General features: G+C 41.6%; 1 long non-coding RNA gene across 1 annotated transcript; it reads left to right on the top strand.

Moving 5' to 3' along the window:
- Nucleotides 1–2,537: 2,537 nt before the first annotated feature.
- On the top strand, nt 2,538–13,592 carry LOC129151703 (uncharacterized). The gene is made up of 3 exons (XR_008558370.1): nt 2,538–2,597; nt 5,431–5,508; nt 13,565–13,592. It is a non-coding gene; the product is annotated as an uncharacterized LOC129151703 (long non-coding RNA).
- The last annotated feature ends 8,490 nt before the right edge of the window (nt 13,593–22,082 follow it).

Below are 22,082 nucleotides of genomic sequence, written 5' to 3'. Positions count from 1 at the left end.
CCGTTGGCATTTGCTCTGACCTAAATCCTTAGAGTCAGCCAAGACGCCTTTCCTTTTCTCAGAGTCTATATCCAATCTACCAGCCAACACTGGCTGTTGTACCTCCAAAGTCAGTCCATACTCCAACCACTTCTGACCATCTCTGCTGCTACCTCCCTGGCCACACCATCATCATTTGTCCTATAGATGATCACAGGAGCCTCCTAACTTTCCCTCCTGTAATCTATTCTCCAAGGAGTGACCAGTATGGCCATGTTTGTAATTCATTTAAACTAAAAGTCTGTAACCTAGAGTCAAACAGCCTAAATTTAATCTCGGCTCTGCCTTTACCATGCTTGGTCCAGGAAAAAATTACTTAATCTTTCTGTACCTCAATTTTCTCAAATGTCCTTTCTTTCTCACATAAAAAGTAGCATATGGTTTGTATTATAAAATATTTACTTTATTTAAATGATCTATCTGTGCCTCTATTTTCTTTTTGATGTTTCTTTTGTTATTTAAGAGGTTTTCATTTTTTTATTCTAATAGCTACTATCATATGATGCCCATTTTATCATTTTCCTTAAATAGACTCCTACTATTTGATTTTTCACCTTTAAACATATATTCTGACTCTCACATTACCAATGGGTTAATCATTAAGCTCCTTTTCTTTTTAAATGTCTTTTTTTCTTCCTTGTTTTAGTTATGCTACTTCTACTGTGTAAAAGTGTATGATATTTATACCACATTCTTCTACAACTTTGTAACCTTGTTTTGGCTTTAGATCTTGTCCATTTTTTTTAAGTCTGAAATCCAGTTAGATACACTCAATGCTCACCAATGTGTCATACTTTCCTCAGTCATAGCCTTCTTGAATGAAGCTCATCCTCTATTAGATTTCTCCAGAAGAGCTGATAAGCTGATAAGTGCAGTATTCCCTGAATTCTTTCATGTTTAAAACTATTTTTCTTAACTTGATCTTTAAGTATAAGTTGGCTGGATATAAAATCCCTCACTAACACTTTATTTCCATATGTTCTTTAAAGACAGTGTTCCATAATTGTCTTTCTTTGTATTTTGTTGTTTAGAACTCCAATGCCCTGATTTTTTTCAAGGACTTTGTTTTTTCTTTTTTGCCTGTATGTACGTCCATATGCTATTTTATAATTTATTCTTAAAGGCTTTGACTTACGAGTTGACTGTTCCTAGTGCTGCCACAACAAATAACCAGAAAATTAGTGACTTAAAACAATGGAACTTTATTATCTTACAGTTCTCAAGGTCATAAGTCCAAAATGGGTCTCAATGGGCTAAATTCAAGGTGCTGGCAGGACTGAGTTCCTTTTGGAGGCTCTAGGAGATAATATCTTTTCTTGCTTATTCCAGATTCTAGAGGCCACCCACAGTCCTTGGCTTGTGGCCACATGCTTCCATCCTCAAAGCCAATAAGGTCTTGCTGAGTCCTTTTCATACTGCCATCTCTCTCGTTCTTTCTTTTCTTCCTCCTTCTTCCACTTATGAGGATACTTGTGATAATCCATGTTAATCTCCTCAAGGTCATCTGATTAGCAACCTTAACTTTCTCTGTAACTTTAACTCCCCTTTGCCATGTAAACTAACATAGTCACAGTTTCCAGGGATTAGGATGTGGACATCTTGGGGTGGGAGGAGGCATTATTCTGCCTACTGTGCTCTACTTGTACAGAAATGGCCTTTGTAATATTCTATGCCTTTTAGTGGGCTGTAGGTATGAATAATGGGTGGTTTCATTTGCTCTTATTAATATGTATGGTTTTTTTGGAGGGCATATGGAGAAATTTGGTTTTAGGCAATTACCATTATCCTACAAGAAACTGGAAAGCATCTGCTCAGTATTTCAAAGGCCAGAATATTGTTTCATATCTTCATCCCTTTGTTTCAAACATACTTATTAATCAAAATGTCCTTTACTCTTTGTAAAACCTTAGCTCAAGTAGCACCTCTCCCATACTTCCTAGACAGAATAAATTATTTTTTTCTGAGGCTTCTTTGAGACTTCGCATTTAATCTATCATTTCATTTGCTCTGTTATTACAACTATTCCTTTATGTGCCCCACTAGACCAGGAGATGCTTGAAAGTAAAAGATTATTTCTTATTCACTGTTGTTTACTTGCTGCCTAGTACAGCGTATGGCATATGCTCTGCTCTATGATTGTTATTATCTATATTAATGATACCCATTTTATAGCTACTATTTATACTGAGCACTTGATGCATTATTATTAATGCTCACTAAAATTCAAGGGAATAGGTCTTATTATTCTAATCTTACAGAGGAAAAGATAAGACTGAAAGTGTGTTCAAAGTCAGAGTCAGTAAATAGTGCTATAAACTTTGATCTTAATTCAAGTCTATTTGACTACATACAAATATCAGTCTGTTTTCACTTAATCCCAATATGTTCTTGGAGAGACAAAAGAAGAGTGGAGCACTCTTGGAACAGTGAGCAAAAGAAGATTCCAGAACTCTATTATTCCCTCTTCGTTCATATTCCAATAAACTCACATGGTCTCCCTGGAGGCAAAGAACCTCTGCTGAGTGGACAAATATAAAAACTCTCAACTAGAGCATAATGTAAGTAATCTTGGCACTTAACATTTTACTTCGAATAAAAAGAAGCAAGGCCTTGATCATTTTCCCAAGAAGAAAGACTAGATGAACTCTGGAAGCTGTGGAGACTCTGGACATATGCCCGGGGCTCATGGAGGCTTTCAAGAAAAGTGGTCCTCCTAATATAGATAGCCAGAATGCTCAGAACAGGCCTAGGGAAGGGATATAATTCCTTGTTCTAAAGAGCTGACAAAAATTCTGGCCTTGGCTCACAAGGACCAAAATTGAAATACAAAGTTGCTGAGTGAAAACCGATTTCCAGGTACAGCCCACCGGGAATCCATAGGTTCCATTGTTATGATGGGAAGACAGACCTAAGAGGCAGAGAAACCAGACTCATGCTGGCTCATGCTGGCTAACTGGATACTAATTTTGTGGACTTGGGAATGTATTTCATATTGCAGGTGACACTTAACTAGGAGAAACCAGAGTAAAGCAAAAATCATGAACCTAAAATAAAAGCCCCTTTATTTATGCTTCCAAAAAAAATATGAGAGAATTGGCTGCATTTCTTAAAGTAAGTGTTAGCTTTACGGCCCTAGAAAACAATGGTAAGGCAGGTCTGATGCAGATAAAGTTCCTCTATGCTGACCATATGTCCCTAAGACCTAATGTTGACTCCTAGTATGGGGGGATGAAGACCTGAGTAAAGTCATGTAAAGAAGAAAGAAATTAGAATTTAGAAGTCTGTGCCACCAAACACTAATAGGACTGAGGAGTGCCAACTAATGTTACTTAAGAGGAAAGACTCTTATACTCCTGATGTCGGATAAGATCGGATGAGTCAGAATGATCTGAAACAGATGGGCTCCGAATACAACTTCTGCCTCTATTACTACCTCTCTTACTGACTTTGAGGAAGGAATCAAAACCAAGCCAAAATGGCAGGGTTCATGTATGAGGGCCTGTATGCTGTGAAGGGCCACACAGCTCTGACCTGTGTGACAGACAGGTCCATAGCTTGAAAGGGCCATTCCCACGAGAACACAATGATGATGTAATATCTCCCATCGAAACTAACAAAGATGAAACCAAATGAAAACAAAACAGACAAAAAGAATAAACCTCCAGTTGGACCCACAGTTCCTTCCAATCACTCCAACATTATTCTAAGAATGATGAACTCACGTGCTCACTGTCTCTATTTCCCTATCATCTATTCTCTAATGGAAATACTCCAGGCAAACTCTCATCCCCACCACTCCACCCAAACTGCCCTATAAGGGCCACCAGTGCCTTCTGCCTTGATGAAGACAATGAATAACTGTTAGTCTCAAGCATGCTTGACTTCTCAGTAACATTTAGCAGAGTTAATTTTCTTCTCCCTCTTGAAATACTTGTCTCTCTTGTCTTCTCGAAAAGCACATTTCCTATTTTGTTTCATTTTTGTTGTTAGCTTGTTTGTTGGTTTATTAGCTTTGCTGGCTGTTCCTTCTCAGGCTTTTTTTTTTTTTTTTTTTTTGCTAACTCCTCCTCATTCTTCTCTCTAAGTGTTGTAATGCTCAAGGGCTCAGTCTGCCGCTCTCATTGCTTCTCTTTTTATATGCATGTCCAAGGTTTCATAATTAAATATCGTCTATCCTGTCATGATGCCTAGTTGTGGCTCTACAGCCTCAAACTCTCCCCTAGTTCCATCTTATTGACTAATAAGCTTCTCAAAATTTCCTCCTGGGTGTCTAACAGGCTTCTCAGAATTAATGTGTCCAAAAGAGAAGTTTTGATTCCCATTGACTCCTACATCTGTACCTTGCCACCTGCCTTTTATCTGTTCCTCTTCAACCTTTCCCAACTCAGTAAATAAGAACACCGAACAGACCAAAACCTCAAAGTCTTCCAATCCATATGCCAAATTGTATTTACTCATCCTTAAAAACTATCTAAATACTGACCATTTCTCACCACCTCCACCTCCACACATGTCACCCTAGTTCAAGTCTCCATCTCTCACATCTATATATATAAAAGCTTAAGCTACCATTACGACCAAATGACTGGATGACCGTAGCTATGACACACACTGACACCAGAGGGGGCGGTTCCTGCATTGAGTGTCTGCCCCCTGGTGGTCAGTGTGCTCCCACAGCCAACCTCCCACACCCACCCCGCCCTCTCTGCCCCTGCCAGTCAACCTTCTGCAGCCCCTCCCCCCAGTCAGCCAATCCCCCAATAGGTCTTGATTGCAGGCCAGGCCGAGGGACCCCACCCATGCATGAATTGGTGCACTGGGCCTCTAGTGAACTAATAAGAGGCAATAGCTTCCTCGCTGGTCTTCACTGGTATCTCTGGTCCATCCTCACCTTTGCCATACTGCCTAATCCTGCCCTGCAGGAGAGCCAGGATGGTTATTTCAGACACAGGTCAGATCATGACATTCCCTGATAAAAACACTCTAAAGGCTTCCTATCAGACTAAACTCCAAAATTGTTGGTCTTCTTAACCATAACATCTGCATAGCTAATGCTTTCAAATGTCACTTTTTAAATGATGTTTATGCTGACCAACATATTTAAAAGTGTAGCCCACCATCCCTCTACTACTGATCCCACTTATCTATTTTTCCCCCATAGGATTTATCACTATCTAAGATGTAGATAATTTACTCATTACATTTAATTTTATGGTCTCTAATATGAAGGTAACTCCTGAGAGCCTATGCAAATGCCATATGATGAGCGCTAAGCAGACCTACTCACAGAATGGCGAATTTAGCTAAAGTGTGTGCTCCATGCCTTTTTGGACATTATCCTTAGCTGTACTTCCTGACATCACCATCAGTCTAATTCTTCCCTCCCTGTAGACCAGTTGTTGGAAGATTGGAGGAGTCAATGGAACTTTTCCAGAGAAAGGCACTTCTAAGCAGATCTTCTATAAAAGAGTAAGTCATGTGTACAAGGGAGGAGCCTTGAAAGGAGGCAAAAGGAATAGCACATGCTCCTGGCCAGAAACAAACAAAAAAAAAGTGTGGCAAATTCCAAGAGCTGAAGGATATTTAACGTTGCTAAAGTACTGGTTCTGGAAGATATTTGGGGGGAAAGGAGAGTCAAGGAATGAGCCTAGAGAGGTAGAATTAGGAAGGCTACTTGTAGCTACTCTTAGTAGTTTGGGTTTTACCATAAGAACATCAAGGAACCTGTTTCAAGCAGGGGAGGGATTTGATAGACATTTTAGGAAAGCCATTTTGACTGTAGTGCAGAGAGTGGATTAAATGGGAGTAGGAGGTAAGAAAACATTAGGGGAAAGCTTTTAGGATGCTGTTTTAGTAATCAGGGTTCAAGATTATGGTGGCATGTACAAGGAAAACATATGAGATAGACTGAGAGGAAAAAAAACATCAATGTGAGAGAGAAACATCAATCAGTTGCCTCCCACACACGCCCCAACTAGGGATCAAACCTGGTACCTGGGTATGTGTCCTGACAGAGAATTGAAACCACCACCTTTTGGTGTATGGACGATATTCCAACCAACTGAGCCACGCAGGCCAGGGAAAGCCTTAGTATATATTTTATTGGGTCCAAAGCCTGGCATTCACTTTGCAAGGCCAATGCTTCTATTCCATCTCCTCACCTCTTTTGGGCTTAGGTCCCCTGACTACCGCTTGCTCATTCTATTGGCAACAGGACAGGTGCATTCTCCATGCCAGGGTTAGGGGAGCGGGGGCACTTCAGGCAGGAAGTGAAAACTCTGTGCTCTGCTCTCTTAGGATAGCATGTCCCTATCAGTGTATTCACATAATTGACAAAGAGCCAGAATAACACTATGTAGGAGGGTGCTGGTTGTCAAAAAAATGATAGAATGCTAAAGTGGGAAAGTATTTAATTTGTTTTCTTTTATATTTCAAACAATGCTTCGGCATGCAGACAAAAGATTACCAGATGTTATGTAAATTTAACAGTAGGTAGGCTTCCTTCATCTCAGTTTTGGGAAGCAATACAAGAACATGGTTAAGATAGACCTGGCTTTGAATCTCACGTATGTGCTCTTAAAAGCAGTGTGACCTTGGACAAGTTGTGTGACTTCTCTTGCTCTCAATTTTCTCATGTGGAAAGCAGGATGAATAATGGCCACTTGTTATTGGACAGGTGGATGGAGTCCAGTGCTCTTCACAGCCTATAATTCACAACTCTTTTTCTGTCCATAACTTAAATATGAGGGAATGTCTATGACTCTGAAAGTTCTCTGTGCCCCCATCTCTGTAAAATCTCAAGGCAAGGGAACCTCTGCACCCTAACCCCAAAGCCATAGTGACATACTCACACCTGTGTTCATGTTACAGTTGACAAAGAGCTCCAATCTTCCTGGAGCCTCACCACCACAGAGTGTTAAACAGAGCAGGGGTTACCGTGTCTACTTAGAAAGCAGGCCAAGAGAGGTTAGGTGACTTGCCCAAGGTCACACAGCTGGAAAAAGACAGAACTAGGACTAGAAGGAAGGTCTTGTAACTCCTGGTAAACTCCTAAAGTTTGAGCGCCCGCCCTCCCCCACAATCAGACTCACTCAGCTTCTTGGCCCAGGACTTCTGGTCTGGTGGCCTCACAGAAAGTATAGCGGCCAATAGCCTGCATGCTGACAGTGCTTGGCCTCTGGTTACTCTCACAAACCAGAGCAAAGCAGAGAGAACAGGAAGGGAGCAAGGCATTTCACAGCTCCAAAGACCTAAGCATGCCAACTACTCATTCTAGATAAGAAAACCACCTCCCGCCCCACCCAAAGGTCACTCTGAATTCATAGCAGAGCCAAGACCAAATTGCAAAGGAGACAATTAAGTTAGGAGTTGACCTGAAAAAAATTCATGGAATCATCATTCATTACAGTCACTAATTCAATTAACATTTACTGAGCACCTGCCATATGCTAGAGCATGTACTAAATTCTGGGACTCAGAGAAGAATAAGGTACATTCCTTATTTTGAAGACAATAACAGTTATATACACACACATATCATTCATATTTATAAGAAATATTAACTGAGTAATTGACATAAGCAAAGCACTATAATCCTATATAATAAAAGCCTAGGTGGTGTCACGCCCTCACGCGACATCGCCACAAGATGGCACGTGCACAGCGAAGGCGGGGCCTGGCGGCCTCTCTGCACCATGGAGCCTGGGGGTCCCGCAGCTCCACGTGGCGTGGAGGAGGCGGGGCCCGGTGGAGGAGATGAGTCGCGGCAGGGGAGGGCAGTTATGGGCAATTGGGTCAGCAGGGGAGGGCAGTTGGGGGCAATCAGGCTGGCAGGCAAAAGCAGTTAGGGAAAATCAGGCAGGCAGGCAGGCGAGCGATTAGGAGCCAGCGGTCCCGGATTGATCGGGCCTAAACCAGCAGTCGGACATCCCCTGAGGGGTCCCAGATTGGAGAGGGTACAGGCCGGGTTGAGGGACACCCCCCCTCCTGTGCACGAATTTCGTGCACTGGGCCTCTAGCTTATACATAAGCACTTGACATCTTAATGAACCCTATGAGGGGAGACATTATTATACCTATTTTAAAGATGAAGAAACTGCCCCTGCCAGTGTGGCTCAGTAGGTTGGGCGTCATTCTGTGCATCAACGAGAGGTTGCTGGTTCAATTCCTTGTCAGGACATATGTCCGGGTTGGGGGCTCAATCCCCAGTAGGGGGCATGTAGGAGGCAGCTGATCGATGTTTCTCTCTCTCTCCATTCCTCTCTCTCTAAAATGTCAATTAAAAAAAGTATTTTTTTTTAAAGATGAAGAAACTGAGGCTCAGAGAACTTAAGGAATTTCCCAAGGTCTAAGTAATATAGCTAGGATTTGAAACCAGACAATTGAATTCTAATATCCATGTTTCAGTCTACTCTAGTGGAGGAAAACAACCTCCTAAACCAAGGAGTTCCCTAAAACATTTCCAAGAGGTGATGGGTCAGTTCTGCCTGGAAAGTAGGGACCCTAGAGCTGAGGATGGAGCCCACAGCACTTCAGCACAGTGTTCTCCCAAGTTATGGATATAAGAGATGGTATGAAAGAAATTCATGAACAGAGCTGCTGGAACTCTATGTCCACTGTCCTGGCAATATCATATCTCGTCTCTGAAATGTTCAAAGCACCACTTCCTTATGAATCTGCAACAGCCCCAGAGAGGGTGACTGTAGGAAGGACACTAATAAAAGAAAACCAGGAGTGGGAGATGGCTTGGAGATACTTTAGTCCAGTGGTTCTCAACCTTTCTACTGCCGTGACCCTTTAATACAGTTCCTCATGATGTGGTTCCTCTCCCCAACCATAAAATTATTTTCGTTGCTACTTCATAACTGTAATTTTGCTACTGTTATGAATCATAATGTAAATATCTGTGTTTTCCGATGGTCTTAGGCGACTCTGCTAGCGGTTCTCAACCTGTGGGTCGCGTCCCACAGGTTGAGAACCGCTGCTGTAGAGCCTAAGACCATCAGAAAACACAGATATTTACATTACGATTCATAACAGTAGCAAAATTACAGTTATGAAGTAGCAACGAAAATAATTTTATGGTTATGGGTCACCACAACATGAGGAACTATATTAATGAGAACCACTGCTTTAGTCTCTTTGCTATTGTGTCTGTTCTTTCAAAGCTGAAACAAGCAATCCAATCCATGCAGCCTTTTACCCCCTCCAATAAGTTGCATTTTAAAAAAATCAACTGGAGCAAAAATCAACTGAATTGACAGTGAACTTCACAAATTCATACAAAGAGTTTTCTCATTATAGAGTCATTTAAAGGACTTGGTAGTTCAAAGCATTCATTGTAAAGTTCGCCTGCAGTATATATTTAAAAAGCCAGAAAATGTACAACATTAAGCCCAGGCTGTGTTATTTTTTTCTATCAATTGGTTTATTTCAACATATCCTTTCAGCCATGTTCTCTTCAATTCGATAGACAGAACAAGAGGTGCCACCTTGGCCACTTTTTTTCCCCAAGAGGCAGCAACAGAAATCTTTCCAGGGGTTTTAGCCAGTCAAAACTTGAATTCAAATGCTAGACTAATCAAAAGCTGATTCCATGTGTAAATGAAGTGGTTTGTCCTTAAGGGAGGAATGCTTGTTGGGTTGCTTGACCTTCATATGGAAGAATGTCAACTCTACCATGTGCTCCTGTGGCCTCCAAAATATAAATCCCCTGCGCTCAGTCCAATATCCTAAGCCTTCTCAGACAGTATCAGTCTCATAATGCCTTCAATTTGGCCCCTAACAGAAGCTCCTAAGTATTTAGGGACGATATTCATAGTATGAAGCCATTCTTTTAGGCATTTTTCCACAGGGTCAAGAAACCATCAGAGGCTCCACAAACAACCACAGATTTATCCTGAGTTGCTCTTTAATGACATGACCACTGTTTTCATGGAGGGATCATATCAGAAATATTCATTCTACTTCTTGCCGTATTTATCATCAGAAGTGTTAAGAGCAGAGGCTCCATAGTCAGACTGCCTAGGTGTTATTTTTTGGCTCTACCACTTACTGTTTGTGTGTCCTTGATAAGTTATTTAACCTCTTAGGCTTCAGTTTCTCCATCTGTAAAATGGGGATAATAATAGCATCCACTACACAGAATGAGAAATTTAGTGAAATGAGTAGACGTGTGTTTACAGTAGCTCCCAACTTAATAAATGCAAGTTATTGGATTTAATTGTGCTTATAAAAAATATTGTATAGGGCATTGTATGTTAAATCATTTGATGCCTCTGATATTGGGTCCTTCATGAAATTTTTTCTTAAGAATGTAATCTAGGCTTTCTCCCTCCTGGGAGCATGCCTGCCTTTCCTTCCCGCTTTTCCCTCCCCCACCGCCCCCCCCCCAAAAAAAGAAAAGAATGTAATGTAAAAAAAAAACAGAATATCCACAGAGAATGACAGCTTTCTGACATTGACAATCTAACCTGGCTCTCATTTTGCAAAAAAAGGAATCTCAAATCCAAATGTGATAACAGCTTATATTTGATTGACCCTGGTTAACATGTTTGTTTCACTTCCTTAATCCCAGGATTTGGATAGCCTGCTGCAAATTCATTTTGGAAAATCTCCTCAACTGTTAGTTTCTTAAGAGCATGGTGCCTGAGAGTTCCATTTGAAGCCCCCACATCTAAGCAGAGGGCACACAGTAGCTGCTCATAAATATCTATTGATTTGTACATTTGAGAGAACTTAATAAAAACAAAAGGTACCCAAAAGATAAAGCCTAGAATGTGATTAGCATTCATATTGTCTGAGGTGCAATGAAAGGTACTTATGCCTTTCTCAGAACCTTCCTGTTGACTGCAATTAACAACACTATTCAGTGTAATCTGTTTAATCTAGTGTAATGAGTTACTTGCAGGATTTCATCTTATTCATCTTTCTCTACATCTAGCCAGGTGGTCAGCACATTTGTGGTATGGGTAATGAATAGATATATAAATGAATAAAAGACTGTGAGTAATAGATGGTCAGATAAGTCCCCAGAATGAAATAAAACTTAACACTTCATATCAAGCGCAACACAGTTAGAATGACTCAGTGGGTGCAATTAGTATGAGCTCAGGCCATTCAAGAGAAAGGGTAAAAAGAAAGAGGATAGGGAAAAGGGAGCAAGACGCCCTCTTCAACCATATTTATGCAGTCAACAACTGCTTCTTCAGCACCTGCAATACACCAAGCACTATTCAAAATGCAGTGTGACAGACTGAATGAAAGTCAAAAGATCTGCTCTTACAGAGCTTATGTCCTAGTGGAGGAGACAAAATAAATAAGAAAATAACAGAAAAAAATAAGATAAGCTTAGATAATAAATGCTGGATAATGTGATAGAGGGAGATTGATCTGTAAAGGTGGGTAACTTCAGATAGGTTGTCTAAAAAGGTCTCCCTTGCCCTGACCGGTTTGGCTCAGTGGATAGATCATTGGCCTGCGGACTGAAGGGTCCCAGGTTCGATTCCAGTCAAGGGAATGTACTTTGGTTTCGGGCACATCCCCAGTAGGGGTTGTGCAAGAGGCAGCTGATCGATGTTTCTCTCTCATCGATGTTTCTCTCTATCCTTCTCCCTTCCTCTCTGTAAAAAATCAATAAAATATATTTTTTAAAAAGGTCTCCCTCTGAGAAGGCAGGGGAGGGTCGGTGGGGAGAGATTAACCAAAGAGTTTATATGCATATTCATAACCCATGGACACAAACAATAGTGTGGTGCAGGCCTGGGGCAGGAGTGGGGGGCAGGCTAGAAGGGATCAATGGGGGGAAAAGGGAGGTATCTGTAATAAAGATTGGTTCACTATTATTTTTAAGAATAAAGAAAATTTTGAAATAAAATAAAAAGGTCTCCCTCTGACTTCTAGCTGAGCACTTGTTTATTATAATTTTTATGTCACTGGGTTATGATGCTCGGTTCCCTCATTCCTCTCCCAACTGCCCCAACTGAAGTTATGACATAACAGTCTCAAGTGCAAGACATAGTGTCCAGTACCCAACAGGCCCTCAATAATTTTTTGCTGGATTAAATTTATTAAAGGAAGCACTTCCTGTAACTGGGGGGGGGGGGGAGGAGGAGGAGGAGGAGGAGGAGGAGAAGAAGAAGAAGAGGAGGAAGAAGAGGAGGAGGAGGAGGAGGGGGAGGAGGAAGGGAGGAGGAGGAGGAGGCCGAAACCGGTTTGGCTCAGTGGATGAGCGTTGGTCTGTGGACTGAAGGGTCCCGGGTTCGATCCCGGTCAAGGGTGTGTACATTGGTTGCGGGCACATCCCCGGTGGGGGGTGTGCAGGAGGCAGCTCAATGTTTCTCTCTCATAGATGTTTCTGTCTGTCCCTCTCCCTTCCTCTCTGTGAAAAAGCAATAAAATAAATTAAAAGGGATTTCTAAAAAAAAAAAAAAAAAAAAAGAGGGAAGGGGGAGGAGGGGGAGGAGGGGGAGGAAGGAGAAGAAGAAGAAACATTTTTTCTTCTTCCTTGGAAGAGGGTTGAAATCAGGAAAAGCTTCAGAAAGTGAGTAAGAAAAGGCATGGAAACAGAAAATTATGTGGAATATTTTGGAAACAACTGGTAGTTTAGGGGTAACCTGGTTGGGAAGGAAGTCCCTAAAGGTTAACTGGTAGAGACTGTGGCAAGGTTGTGAAAAGCCATCATTGTCATGTCCAGATGCATGGACTTTCTCCCTTAGGCAATGTGGGAGCCATCCATTCTACAACAAAGAGCCACACAAGGTCTAGAAGGTGGGAAAATCACTCTGGTAGCTGAGAAAGAGCTAGATGGCAGGGGAAGGGTTAAGAGGAAGGGAAATCAGCTACAATTGTATAGTTGAGAGAAGAGGAGAGGCTGGGCGGGGCAGTGGCAGTGTGGTAGAGAGAGATGATATGAATTCAAGAGAGATTAATGATGTGGAATCAACAGAACCTGGGGATCAATTGCATCTGAACCTACTGCATCTGAGCCCAGAAGGAATTGGGAAGGAGGGCTCAGCAGTTGCCTGCTCAGACAACTTCATTTTCTCATGGTGTACCCATATGCAAGCTTAAGATACATAAAATGTCTTAAGAAAACAGATACCTTGAGCAGGTGGCAATTCTGACAACAAATGTGGAATCACTTTCCTTTCCGTCTATATGGGAATCTGAACCAAGAGGCACCCAAACCCCTTTCGGGGTCAGCAACCAGCACGCACTTTTACTCTCAGTTGGCCAGTCTGACATGGAGACTTTTTATCTAAGGATGTCAGCCATCGAACTGTGCAAGCTAGCTTTCTTTTCCACCAGGAGAGTGTGTCTGCACAGCAGTGGCTTGCAACTTAATATTTTGCATAAAAATTCATGAGGTGCAGTATCCATTTCAGCTGTGCTATAAAGTAGTAAAGGGAGGAGAGGGAGGGAAAGAAAAGTTCAGCCCTGCTCTCAGAGAGGGTTCATTTTGAGTGGTGATTGCGAGCCATCCTTGGAAATTACAGATGCTACTTGGTTCACTATTATTTTGCAGCATCTCCAGTAATCTTCCGTGATCATTTGTAACAGCATGTCTGATGACTTTCACAACGTAACTGGAAAGGGTACTTCTGTGAAGCATGTCTACTCAAAGGAAAAATCAATCTTGGCTGCTGAGGGAGTGAACTTTGTACCACCACGATGAGACAGTTAGAGATTTCAACATATAAAAATAGGAATGGCAGGGGTCCAGTCCTCCAACGTATATGTGTAAGTAATGTGGGTTCTAGTTGCTTGAATGGTTTAAGATTTCTCCTTTCATCCAAACAAAACATAGCATGTATCGAGAATCCCAATTGGCACGCTCCAACAGGAAATACTCATAAACTCCGCAGTAATATCTACTAATGTTTACATAATGCCTTTACGGTTTGCTAAGTATTTGTCACACACCTAAGCTGCTAATCATCGAAAACACCTCACACTTTCCAACCTTCATTTCTTCTGACAACCGTTCTGATCACCTGGAATGTTCTCTCAGGACATCTGTGCTCTCACCTTTCAAGGGCAAGCTCAAAATCTCCCTCCCAGAGCAGAGGCCCTGGCTGTTTTAACCCTTACATGTGAATAATAGTTTACAATGCATAAGATCTCTGAAAGGCAGTACAGCTAGTTGCAGAGTTAGCAGCACTCAGGTTCAGACGATTTGGGTTCAAGCCCTAGTTTATTAGCTGTTTGACCTGGGCCTACCCTTTAGATTCAAAACAGGGGTCAAATTGTTATCCACCTAATACTTTATTTTTGTAGATCAAAAGAGATTCCATATGTAAACCTGTTTTGTAAGCCTAATTGATTATGTAAATTTTAATTATTAGTATTCTACTGTATTTACCTCAGAGGGTTATTATGAGGTTTTAGTAATTTATGTAAGCACTTAGCTCAGTGCCTGGCACATAAATGTTCAATTAATGAGAGTGATTATTGTTATTAAAGTTCACTTGTTGATTCAACAATATGAATTAAGCACATACTGTGTGCAGAACACTGTAATGAATCTATCACCTTACTCATCTTCAAAATAATATTACAGAAGTATAGAAACGTTGTCATGAGTAAAGAGGATAGCATACGGATTTAGGAAATTGGGTCACCTATATTCTAAGCCTAATTTCTAATTCTTTAGAGCTGTGTGACCTTGGGCAAGTTACTTAACCTGTCTGTGCCTGGTTTTCTTACCCACAAGATGAGAAAAATAGGAGATCCTTAAATACCTGGTGGTCATAAAGATTAAGCAAATTAATCCATGGGAAGAGCCCAAAACAGTGTTTGTCTCATTGACAAATATTAGTTATTATTACACTCTTTTACTGTAACTACCTCAGAAATAGTTTTTCTCATGAATCAAGAAAAACAAAGTCATAGTACAGAATATACCCAATTATTCATTCTTTGAGCTCATCACATGCTTCTAATTCAGCTCTGTGCCTCCACTATCCTCTCCTCGTGACCGCTCCACACTAATCAGTCAACTTTCTAAGGCATCAAGTCGATCATGCTAAGATCTACAATGGTTCCTTCACGTGCTTTCCGGCTCTCCATAACCTGGCTTCACCTATCCCTGTGGCTACTCTTCTGCAACCCGTATCAGCCGACTCTCCAGCCTGTCCTACCTGCAGAGCCATGGATATGACTGGGGTGAGATGAATACATCCCCACTAATAATGTCCAGCCACACATCCTCATTTAAAAATGGGCAATGGAGAATTTCTCAATTGTGTGTCAAGATGCTATGCAAATTCAGCTTCAATGCAAGTCCCCTAGTACTTCCCTCCAATCAGACCACTTCCCCCAAACCTCTTCCATGTAGGAATTCTGAAGGCATCATGCTTAATTGCCTGTCCACTCAAAACAAGCCATTTCCTTTCAGACCTCCCTATCATTTGTCCAAGTGATTTCCTTTCCCTGGGATTCCACCCCTGCCATTAACAACAATGCCCATTTATCATTTCTAGATCCAGCTCAATTATTGTCTCCTCTAAGAAGGTTCGTAGGATTCTCCAGGCAGATTCAGTCATTCTCACAACACCTCACAGCTGGTGGAATGTCCCTACAATATGTGCTTCCCAAAGCAGGATTTGCCTCAGTATTTTTGGCACCTATTTTAGACCAAAAACCTAGTAAATACTCAATAAATATCAGTCTCAGTTAATACTTGGAGGATCATATTATCTTCATAGAGAGCTGAATAGAATCATAAAAATCAAAACACACCAATGATGACAGCAACTGTGGATTGCTGGTCAACGCTAGATTGTTGTGTATGTGGTTTAGCATCTTCACAATAAAAATGAAACTCTCCCCAAACCAAAATAGCCATTTTAATAAATCAGTAACACTGTTCTCACAATTTAAAAAAAAAACACACACACACAATGAGAGTTGTAAAATTCTCATCCCCTATAATGGATACCAGATATACAGAGATGTTAAATTAAAGTAGCCAGATTTTCTGAATCAAAAAAAGAAAAATCTAAAAGGGCTAAAGAAGAAAAAGAAGAACAATAAGGATAAATATACCCACCATTTACTGAGTACCTGTGATATTTCAAGACTATATCTGGTATAGTATGTGAATAATCTCACTTTAATCTTGCAAAATTATGTTTATTAGATATTCTACCTCCATTTTATTAATGAAAAAAACTGAGTCTTGGAGAAGTTAAATAACTTGCCTAAAGTCATAACTTGGAAAATTGCAATCAGAATTTGAACCCACATCTGACCACTTGCAGAACCTGTGATAGTATACTATCAGTTCCAGTAAAAACATCTACCTCAATGACATACAGCTTCAAGTCTTAAGGAACTCTCGGTCTAGACACATCTGAGAAGTATCCAAACATAAGAAGGAGCATATGAAGACTTTCTGAATTGTCTCTTAGCCTCCAATTCCTTTCTTTTCATGGATATGGTTTTTATTTCTAAGACTAGCTTCACTGATACTTGCTCCAGATCCAAGTCACACATGCCCTCTCTTCACCAAGTCATGCTCTGCATTACTTCTTAATAAATCATCTCAGCACGACATTTCAATTGCTGATAAGGTTGGGGAGATAGACTGGGGCAGAGTGGTGAAGGGCCTTGAGAATTTAGCTTAAAAATTATCTTCTTACTCTGGAAGGTACTATTACATTGAAAGTTTCTGAGCACACAAAGAAATGATATATGCACCGCAAGGTTGTAGACTATAAATCTACCAGCAGTGTAAAGACAGATAAGAAAGGCAGGAAGAGCAGCTCAGAGAAAATATTGTGTAGTGTAAAAAAAAAAAAAAACAACTTAGAGAATTGGTAGTAGAAATAGAATAAATGGAGAAATGTAAAGGATACTGTACATGTCTAGATAATGGAAGAGAAAAGCAGAATTGGAGCAAGGGTTCACTCCGAGGCTGGGATGAAGATCGTGAATTTCATTTAGACGGTTTTCCCTAAGGTGATGGGAAGACAGCTAATTGCTATGTCTGAAAATAATTGGAGTTCTGACACAGGAAGCAGGAAGATAGATGGGTCAGGGGGTACCAGTTGAGCGAGTACGAGTGACTGAGATTTCTGGGGAAGTCGGGGTAGGAAAAGAATTCAAGGATGAAGCTTAAGGATTAAGCCTTGAAGCATAACTCCATTCAGAAGATTCAGTCATCCAGTCAATGTCTGTTGAATAAAAACCATGTGCCAGGCACTGTTGAGTCCTGGAGACACAGCAGTAAACGAAGTCCAGGTCTCCTGCAGTTCACAATCAAGGAGAGTCGGAGAAGGAGCAGCCAGAGATGTGGAGAGGAACCCAGGATGCTGTACTGTCCAGGAGTTCAATAAGAAGTTTCCGAAAGAAACTGGTAGTCAACCACATCACCTTACTGCCTATCCTTCTTACCAGGATCTCAGAAAAATAAAACCTGCATGTACAAGGTGTAACATTGCCCAAATGTCTTGTTGAAAGCCCATATTTGAACAATTGGAACCATCCATCAGAAAGGCTAAAAAGTGAGTGAAAATTAAAAAACAGGTCTCTGAAACCTCCTTAGGATGGATAATTATAGGTTCAATAAGGCATTGAACTATCCCAAATATAGTCCTCAAAGTGAGATAGGGCATTGGTCAGAGAGGGGAAAGAGAGAAGCCCAAATGTGACATGTCTCAAGCAATTTTTAAAGAGGAAAGTGTATATTTTAAGAGGAATTTAATCCATATGTTCCAGGTTCTTTTACATTCCACAAAATGTCAGCACATAAGAGCTCTTTGATGTCCAGAGATCTTTCCAGTTCTTAAAGACTTGTTAAGCGCCATATCATATCCAAATTGGAAGTTGTGTTTTACCCAGAGTGAATCAGCTCACACACCAGCAACCCAGAGCTTGGGTCAAAGAAGAAAAGACACAACCTCAGTAAAACATATAGAATGTAAAATGATTTCCTTCCTTGATGTATGTGGCCTACATGTAAGGGGACATGAATCTGTTAAGCACAAAACCAGACTACAAAGCAAGTGCATAGCGTTTCAGAGCAGCTGCTATATGCAGAGACAGGGGGTGGGGACAGTAGCCAGAGAAAACACACTTGATAGTGGGCCCCTGGAAGCAATCATAGAGTAAATGATTTTTAAGAAATATGAGGAAAAAATTATTTTAGCCAACACTCAGCCCAACAATTGTCTCATCCACCGAAAGCCAGAGAGAGCTATAAAGGCCTTCCCATCACAACTGTGCAGAGAAGGAGGCATTTTGTAATAAGAATTTTACAAAGCATGTTTTCCTGAAAGAATATTCTGCCTCTAGCATTTTCATAGATTTGTGCACTAGAAAATAAAAACAGAAACCACTGGAGAAATAGAAATACAAGAAGAAATCTTTACTATATAGATTGAACTTAAGCAATTTCATTCATAAGGATTAAAAACTGTGAAATCTGTATTGAGAATATGCCAAGCAGCTTCTGTTTCTCTATTGAAACTGAAAGCAGAAACAAATTGATGCAATTGCAAGATCGCCTCAGCCCTCTACAGTGTGAGTGTGGCAAGAGGCGTTGGTGGTATGTTATTTTTATTACATTTTATATCATTTTCTTTAGAACAATTCTCTCTTTCTATAGGACATTAGATGAACTAAGCTCTTTCATTGGTCATTTCTGAGATTTTATGTTTTATAAAGAAGAAATGTTTATTATTTAAGCATCCTGCTACCGTCTGCGGGGGGTGGGCTCTGACAAATGGAGTTCCCATTGATCGACAAAACTTGCACCCAAGTATTAGAGAGCTGGGACAGGGCCAAACTGGGTAGTATAGGAGACAAACAAGAATATGAGGGTGGGAGAAGATCTGGAAAAGGGAAGAAGTAAGCAAGTGAGATGGGGCATGGGGTGTGCTGGAATAAACCTCTGATAATAAATATGGAAAGACTTGAGAGAATAGACATATCTTAGACACTTTGCCTGAGTCACCTGCTGTGTATGATACGGTATGGCCCCATGGTTCTATTTCAAGTAGAATCTGACAACGGAGTAGAATGTTGTGACAAAATGGGCAGGGAACCAAAAATAAGAGTCAGGCTATGCAGATTCTAGGAGCTGGAGCCATCTGGCTTGTATTTGAAAAGATCCTGACCCAGTCCACTGCTCTGATCCGTGGAAAGATGCAGGGCATACCAAAAGTGGGCATTATGACCAGAGGGATCTGTCTCTGTGGAGAGTGCTGGAACTCATAGCAATGTCACTGAAATCCATGCCCATGACCTAACCCAGACTATACCTGTGATATTTAGTGCTGAACACAGTTGCTGACACACAGTAACAACTCAATAAATGTTGAAAGAATGAAAGCGTCAGGAAAGTGATCAGTCTGATGTGAATGGTTGAGGAGCAATGGGATCCACAAAGAATCAGATCTGTAGATGCAGCAGAACGAGATAAGAACAACAAAAAGAACATCCATTGCCTTGCCACTCAGTGTGGTCGATACGCAGTATTGGTATCACCTGGGGACTTGTTAGAAATGGAGAACCGCAGGGTCTACCAGACCCTTGAATCTGACTTTGTTTTAACTAGACTCACAAATGATTGGTAGGCGCATTCAAGTTGGAGAAACACTATCTAGAACACAACTGAGACCCGCAGTACTAAAGCCACACCTGACTAACAGGTCTTCATCATCAAAGTGAGGAGGGACTGATAGTCACCACTGCCCATGGTGATGCCTGTACATTACTAACCTGTCAGTCTGAAGGGTGACTTCTATCTACCACAACAACTCTCCTTTTGTCTTCATAAATGCCCAAAGAAATAATTTATTTAGATATTGTTATAAGATGAATAGATAGGTAGATACATACATACATCCATATGTCATATGTCATTTCCCATTCTGTTAGACTAAATACACATTTGCAATGGTCAAATCAGCAGCCTGGAAAGGGGGTGGGGGGAGATATGTATTTTCAGATACATTTCTTACATTTTCTCTTTTAATAGATAACTATAACAACATTAAGAAGAGCTAACAGACATTGAGTGGCTAGAGGCACAGTTCTCATGGTTTACACACTGGATTCTCTTAAGAGCCCTGTGCCATAAATTCTCATTTGCTCCTTCAATGCTGTGACATGGGTATTTCTGTGCCCACACTGTAGTTACAGGTATACAACGAAGCAGCAAATAGATCATAAGCAGTTCCTGCATTCAAACTCCGACCTCACTGTCACCAACACCCATTACGTTGTGTGCCCCACAGCAGCCAGCATGGGTGCACAGGTGTGCCTCTCTCCTTGGGTGACGGTACCTAGGCGGGGCCTCTTGCTGATGGGTAGGCCACACCCAAAGTAGCAAAGCCAAATGCTCTGAAACCAGGCTCATTGGAGCTTGGAGCCGTTTTCCATGTCAATGTCCAAGGTGACGGGAGCAGAAGATGCACTAAAGTGATTTTGTCTCCAGGTGACAGAAGCAGGAAGAGCTCTGTGCACTCCTCCTGGGTGTGGCCATGGCTCACCACCAGCACATGAGCCATCTCACCCACTGCCTCCGGCAGCTCCTAACACATTTCAGCACCAGGTCCTAACACATTTCAGCACTCAGGCAGAGGGAGGACCGAGCGCACTCTCCCTGGAGGGTGCGCTCGGTCCTCCCTCTGCCTGAGTCTGAGGACTATAATTTCTAAAGATGAGTGTTTCTTCAGGTCTTCCTTTGCCCCAGACCAGTTGCTCGCATCCCGGCAGTGCAGTGCAGCAAAGCTGCTCCTGGCCCCTGGGGGCCGGAGGGGAGCACCTTGCAAGGGGCCCCCTCAGATGACGGAGAGGAGCAGAGTCCTGGAGGCTCGCCCGCATTCCTCAACTGCTCTACTTTCCCGTTTCCCTGTCTATGAAACAGGATCATTTACCTTCGCAGGACCAGTGTTAGGTACATCAATCAAGGAGAGTCTAGTCAGTACTAAAGGAGGAAATTCTTTTGTCCAAACCTAGTTGTTTTACATTCTTTGCATCAGAGGCACTTGATGCTCAAGGCACCCACATCCCTAGGAAAGGGAGCCATGCAAAGTACCGCTGGAGCTGCCCACTCAGACAATTCTGCAAGCTGGCACCAAGTCCCCTCTTTACAATCACTGATGTCAGTAAAGGGTTTTATTAAAGAAACAAAACAAAACAATGGGTGTGTATTTGTTTCCTAGGGCTACCATAACAAAGTACCACAAACTGGTGGCTTAAATCAACTCTGAAATGTATTGTCTCACCAATCCGGAGGCTAGAAGTTTGAAATCAAGGTGTTAAGTAGGGTGATTTATGCTCCTTTTGAAACTTGTAAGGGGATCCGCCCTTGCCTCTTCCAAGTTTCTGGGGGTTTGCTTGCCATCTTTGGCGCTCCTTAGCTTGCAGCTATGTCATTCCACATTCTGCCTCATCGTCCCATGATACTCTCCAGGTGTGTCCTTGTCTTCACGTGGCCATCTTCTTATAAGGACCCACTTATAAGTGAAATTGGATTAAGGACCCACCCTGCTCCAATATGTCATCAACTTAATTAATTATATCTGCAATTATCCTATTACCAAATGAGGCCCCATTCTGAGGTATTGGGTGCTACTTCAACATATCTTTTTCAGAGGACACAACTCAATTTATGACAGGGTGGATACCCAATAATATAAACGGAACAGTTACACTACCGCCGACTCCCTAGTGTCTCCCAAAGCGTGTTCCCTCACATCAGGCATAATCCTCAGACTAGTCTGAGCTCACACAGACTAACTAGTTACTCCCCAGCCCCATGACGCATGGAAGAAAGAGTTCAGGAGTCAGAACAACCTGCATTCTGAGGTCAAATCCAACATTTTACATACCAGGGATTGGGGGCAAGTCGGTTCACTTCTCTATTTCCTCGTCCTTGAAATGCGAATGGTAATTAATTGTAGCAGACTTTGTAGGTGCCCCGCCCACATTCCCTTGAACCTTCCACCTGCCAGCATCTGCACTTTTTCTGCCCAAGGATTTCTCTGTCCCTAGGGGCTCACTCTGCTCACCCATGGGAGGCCACAGCACTG

This window comes from Eptesicus fuscus, chromosome 15, assembly GCF_027574615.1.
Source record: "Eptesicus fuscus isolate TK198812 chromosome 15, DD_ASM_mEF_20220401, whole genome shotgun sequence".
In the NCBI taxonomy this organism is placed as follows: Eukaryota; Metazoa; Chordata; class Mammalia; order Chiroptera; family Vespertilionidae; genus Eptesicus; species Eptesicus fuscus.
This window is presented reverse-complemented; position numbering and strand designations above follow the sequence as displayed.